This window comes from Lontra canadensis, unplaced genomic scaffold (assembly GCF_010015895.1).
Source record: "Lontra canadensis isolate GAN:19392208 unplaced genomic scaffold, GSC_riverotter_1.0 scaffold25, whole genome shotgun sequence".
Classification (NCBI taxonomy): domain Eukaryota; kingdom Metazoa; phylum Chordata; class Mammalia; order Carnivora; family Mustelidae; genus Lontra; species Lontra canadensis.
In genome coordinates this window covers 16,570,503-16,576,332 of record NW_022631019.1, presented here as the reverse complement: position 1 = coordinate 16,576,332, position 5,830 = coordinate 16,570,503, and the positions used below count along the sequence as shown (strand labels likewise).

The following is a 5,830-nucleotide window of genomic DNA, read 5'->3' as shown; positions in this document are numbered from 1 at the left end:
GATAAAATTTCCGATCATAAAAGGCAAGAGGAGTGGATTAGGGCAGAAATAGGAGAAGTAGATGGCTGTTAAGTGGGTAAGTTGAGAGGAGTGCAGAGAATCGAGGGAAAAAAGGTAGGAGACAAGGAACACTGGCTTCATTTACGTATTTGGTCAGTTTCACATCAAATTTAAAGGCCAGTAATTGGGGCGCCTGGGTAGCAGTGGGTTAAAGCCTCTGCCTTTGGCTCAGGTCGTGATCCAGGGTCGTGGGATCGAGCCCTGTATTGGGCTCTCCGCTCAGCAAGGAGCCTGCTTCCCCCTCTCTCTCTGCCTGCCTCTCTGCCTACTTCTGATCTCTGTCAAATAAATAAACAAAATCTTTAAAAAAAAAAAAAAAAGGCCAGTAATTTAGTCAATTCCATTTAATTTATAGTACCTGTTGTGTACCAGGGCTAATTAATGTGGACAAAACAAGACAAAAGAAGTGCCATATATAGCCCTTGTTCTAAGGAATTTAACATTCTAACTGGGGAGACAGTACCTGGTTTTTGCAATGGTTCCATGACAATATTGGATTATATGTTAATGCCAAAAGGGGTGATACTGGCTGGTGATTCTGGAGTTTTCATTTGATATGCCGTTCATATTTCAGAAGAACTTTTTGTTTTCCAATTAAGGGCACAAAAAAGAAAAACCACCTGTTCATCCGATACAATTGTATCAGAAAAGATGGAACATTTTATTTATTTATTTTTTTAATTTTTTTTAAAGATTTTATTTATTTGAGAGAGAGAGCGAGAGAATGAGACAGAGAGGATGAGTGGAGAAAGATCAGCGGGAGAAGCAGACTCCCTGTTGAGCAGGGAACCCCGTGTGGGACTCCATCCTGGGCCTCCAGGATCATGACCTGAGCCGAAGGCAGTCACTCAACTAACTGAGCCACCCAGGTGCCCCAAGATGGAACATTTTAAAACAGAAGGGAAAGGGCATCCTTTCAGATGAAAGTCTTTGTATTGAATAATTTAGCCTTATGGAAAATTTTGTATTCTTTGGTGAAAATGCCACCAAATCTATGGTACAGTGAGTGGTAACTGCTCTAGGAGGTCTTTTAAGCTACAGGGAAGAATTTACTGAGATTAGTCTGGGCTGAAGAGGTCTGTGAGGTCTCCATGGAGGCAGTTAGACTAGAGTTTGACGATGATGGGTAGATACAACGTGGAGAGACAGAAAGGAGGGAATGGTTTTCCAGGCCAGAGCAACAAAACAACGAAGATACTGAGATTGGGATAAATGTGGGTTATTGATCAGACCTAAGAATACTTGTCTACTCTACCCTTGAGGATCATTGTTGGGGCTGCCACGAACTGGCAACTTTGTTTCCCTGCCTCAGACATCTGTAGTTGCTGGTAGCCCCCCACTTGGTCTCTACCAGACATGCCGACCCCACAGCCAGACTAGAATCTGAAGTAGTGGCACTGGGCATGGGGCCTCTGGCTCTCCTTGGATAGTGCCAGTCTCTCTGCTGGCCAGTGTTGCCCCCAAAGTAGCTTGGGGCCCTGCCTGTAACACCTAACAAGTAAACACACCTGTACAGGTCATATACTAGAGAGATGCCTGTGAGGGAATGGAGCTTCTCACCTCCTCCTCTCCTACTAAACAACTATTTTGGCCCCAGGCGAGATCACTGGGGGAGGGGAGGGTGTCCAAAAGTGGGGACTTCTGTTGTGGAAGGGGCATCTGAGGCCACTTGAGGAGGGTCACCATTTTTCCCTGCCTGGATTGGCTTGGGTGTCAGCCAGGCCGCTCCATCCATCCTCTGAGAGCTGTGTCTCCTGCATAGGGTCCCACACAGAATTGTGAGGCGAGGGGTGGTAAGGAGCCGTGAGTGGGCAGTGAATGGGGAGCATCGAGGGCCTCAGGGCCAGGTCAGACCTCACACTCAGTACATTGGGTGTGAGCACAAGCCCCGCTTCTAAGCCCTTAGCTGGATCTAATCCGACTCCTCTGGCTCCACAAGCTTGCAGGTGGGAAGCTTTCTGTGCTGAGTGCCTGCTTCATCAGCTGACATAATGCTTTAGAAAAGTTTTCAGCCTTTTTGTTCTAAAAGTTCTGACAGTTTTTCACTAATGAGAGTTGTGAAAGCATTGTATTTTGTATTTTTAGAAAAAACAATAAACCACTTTCTGTGGAACTGTGAAAAAAGCAAAAGGATACTTGTCTGCTCCAGTAATAGAGTTTAGATTATGGACAAGGAGGAGATGAGATTAGTGAGGTAAAGCTTGAATTATGAACAGTCTTGAAGACTATACTAGGGGATTTGGACTTGATCTTTCTACCATTTAGGAACCACTGAAGGTTTATAAAGGTAAGGCACTGATCAATACAGAATTATAGACTGATTAATCAGGAGGTGTTATTGGAAAGGAGGCCAGTTAAGGATTTTTGTAGAAATTCAGATGTGTGTACTATCAGGACCTGAATTTAGGCACTTAAAAAAAAAAAAAGGAGTATATTAAAAGTTTTGAAGAAGGAAGAGATACGAGTTAATGTTGTGGGATAAAGAAAGATAACTGTCAGATTATGAGTTTGGTAAAACGGGGGGGCATTTGTGATAACTAGTTAACTGAAGTTGGAGAAGGGGACAAAGGGGGCAGCCTTTCTGCCTCAAATTCTCTACTAAATATTACTCTGTATCCACATGCTTTTATGATACCATTTGTTTATTAAAGATTTTATTTATTTTAGAGGGTGTGAACAGGGGAGGGGCAGAGGGAGAGGGTGAGAATCTCAAGCAGACTCCCTGCTGAGCCCTGAGCCAGACATGGGCTCCTTCTCATGACCCTGAGATTGTGATCTGAGCCAAAACCAAGAATCCGGTGCTTAACCGACTGAGCCACCCAAGGACCCCATGACACCATTTATTTGAGATATGTTGAGAGTCTCTAAAATTGACTTGGGATTGAAGTGGGAGTTAAAAGGTTTCTTTTATTTTGGAAACATTCATCTGGGGGGATATATACACATACACACACACACACACACACACACACATATAATGTATGTATATGGTACATTTCAAACCATTAAATGTTTTGCATAAGTTATTAGTTACAGAAATTGTATCCTAATAAATAATAATGTTAGTTCGATGAGCTGTCAAGTATGGAGGAATTTTTGGGATGCATTGGAATGCATTGGGAATGCATTGGGTGGCTTTAGAATGTTTTCATTCAGGGGAATTTGTCCTGCATACACTGACAACACAGTGTGGCAATACACTGGTTCACCTTGGATGGTTTAATTTATCATGATATAGTTAAAATAGTCTTTCAGTTTTTGTCATTGCAGGATGTTAGAGTATATTATCTGTCATTTTGTTAGCATCTACACCTGATGTCTGCGAACGCTTCAGGGTTTCAAACTGCCTTATGAAATAGGTATTGTTACTCCTACTTTACAGATGAGGAAACTGAAGCTCATAGGGTTTAAGAAGTGTTCCTCAGGGAGCAGTAGAATTAGGATTCTCCGTTAATGTGACATAAAGTCCATGTTCTTTCTTCTACTCTGTTCTTGGATTAGAGGTCATAAGAATAGGAATAAGGAGAGGGAAAGAAATAATTGATTAGGTGGTGATTCAAATCAGTGATGTGCTATCCACATATTAACTGGTGTTATCTAGCCTTTTCCATCCTGTGTGTGCAAGAGTAGTGGGAGGAGGGCTTCGAAGGCCAAATGTGGGGCTCAGTCATTGTCTGCCTTCAGCTCAGGTCATGATCCTGAGGTCCTGGGATTCAGCCCCGTGTCAGGCTCCCTGCTCGGTGGGAAACCTGTTTCTCCCTCTCCCACACCCCCTGCTTGTGTTCCCTCTCTTGCTGTGTCTCTCTTTGTCAAACAAATACATACATACATACATACTTACATACATCTTTAAAAAAAAAAAACAAAAAACGAAGACCAAATACCATCTAGCCCTAGTTTTAGTCAAGGACAGTCACTTATCTTGGATAATGTCTCTCATATCCTTTCGTAGAGCTTTCAACAAATCCTTCATAAAAATAAATGTCCAATTCAGAAAACAAACAGCCTGCTGATACAATTCGGCAAAGTGCTAGTCTGGCAAATGGCATCTAAGGAAGTTTCAGGGTCCAGCTTCTGGGAAAGTGGGATTTGAAGGTCAGTCTGCTTGAAAGCGTAGTTAGTGCTGAAAACTAGTGGTCATTGATACCTAGCACTTTTTTTGGGGGGGGGGTATCTGCCTTTCTTAATTCTCCTCATTATCCACAGCCATGAAAGTTTTTAGCTTTTATTCATGTACCCTGTTGATAATTTATTTCTTCAATGTTCTCTCTTCTCCGTATTCTAAAGCTCAGCCCCACCCCTCTCCACCTCATTCCTGCTGTTTCTTTATCAGAGGCTTGTATTTGGTCTAGTAGAACCTGTGCACAAATGTGATGAAAGTCCTAGTTCTTAACCTTTTCTCCCAGCATTTCCTCCATCTCCTCCATCTCCTAACACACAAGTGAAACAAGTTTTTTTTTCCTCTAATGAATGCTGCTATTCGTATTTTTGCTAATTGAATATTTTGTCATTCCTTGAGCTGGGGAGCAATTAATATACTTCTGGCCCTTCACTGTTGCTTCTAGACCATTTTTTGCCATTTTTGCATGGCTTCTGATTTTTCAAAGTCCCTACCATTTGCTGTCCTCTGTTCTCATTGTGTTTGGTGACTTTGAGGATCCACAAGGATCACTTTTCTTCACCATCCCGTTCCCTAGTATGCACTTTGTCTGCAGCCTCACTCTTACTGATTCCTGTCTGTCTTCCATCTGTCGATTGCTTTCCTTGCACTCTTTATTGAGTCCTTCCTTTCAGATTAGGAATACACTGAGGTCTTCTCTATCCTAAGTAAGTAAAATGCCCCTGCCCTTCTGGCTCCTAGAGTTATTGCCATATTTTTTTCCTTTTACTCTCAAACATCTAAAACCAGAGCATTCTCTCTGCAGCCTTTTCTTTCGTATTCCTTGTTCTTTAACACCCTTCCTGTCTGGTTTCTGTCTCCAACACTTTACTGTAAATGCCCTTTCAAAAGTCCCAGTGTCCGTATATTCAGTCATTTTCATAGCCTTTGTCTTCCATAATCTCTTGTCAATATTTAAGGTATTGATCATCTTCTTCCTTGAACCGCTGTTCTTTGACTTGGAGTTAAAAATATGCGTGTTTGGCCCCATTGAGCCTGGTAAGGCCATTTTACCTGCAACTTGGCTGGGTGTTGGACTCTGGTGTTCATCTCGGGGCCTGTACTGACTAGCAGAGAAGGGGTGGAGCAGGTTGGCACTGTGCATCTCATAGTGCTCTGTACCCTGTGGACTTTTAAGTAAATAATTGATTTGACTTGCTAGTCTTCCTGTTCTTTCTCTTCCTCTCTCCCTAATCCTGCTGTGGCTTGTTTGTAAAATGGATTGCCCACTTCTGCTCCTGACTCTGCTTAAACACTGTAGTACATAAAGGCAGACATTTCTTTTTTAGAGCAGACTTTTGGAAAGAGTGTTATGAATTAAGTTCTTTGGTAAACTCATGTGAGATTTGAAATACTCCAGAAAATATGGGAAAGTTTAATGAATATCAGGTAAGTGGTCTTCATAAGAAAACTTTGATGTCTTCTCTCTTATTTTAGTATTTTTATGGAAGGTTATTTCTGGAAAAAAAAAACCCCACATCAGATTCTATCACAGCAAAAAATAATTACACTGAGAATCTCAGAATAATAGAATTTCTAAGCCCCACTTATTTTCAGGAGTATTTGCTATAATAACACGGGACGGTGACAGTTCCCTGAAATTTGTTACTA

General features: G+C 41.9%; 1 non-coding gene across 1 annotated transcript; it reads left to right on the top strand.

Moving 5' to 3' along the window:
- Window positions 1–1,289: 1,289 nt before the first annotated feature.
- LOC116871431 lies at window positions 1,290–1,378 on the top strand. The gene has a single exon (XR_004383401.1).
- Window positions 1,379–5,830: the final 4,452 nt, after the last annotated feature.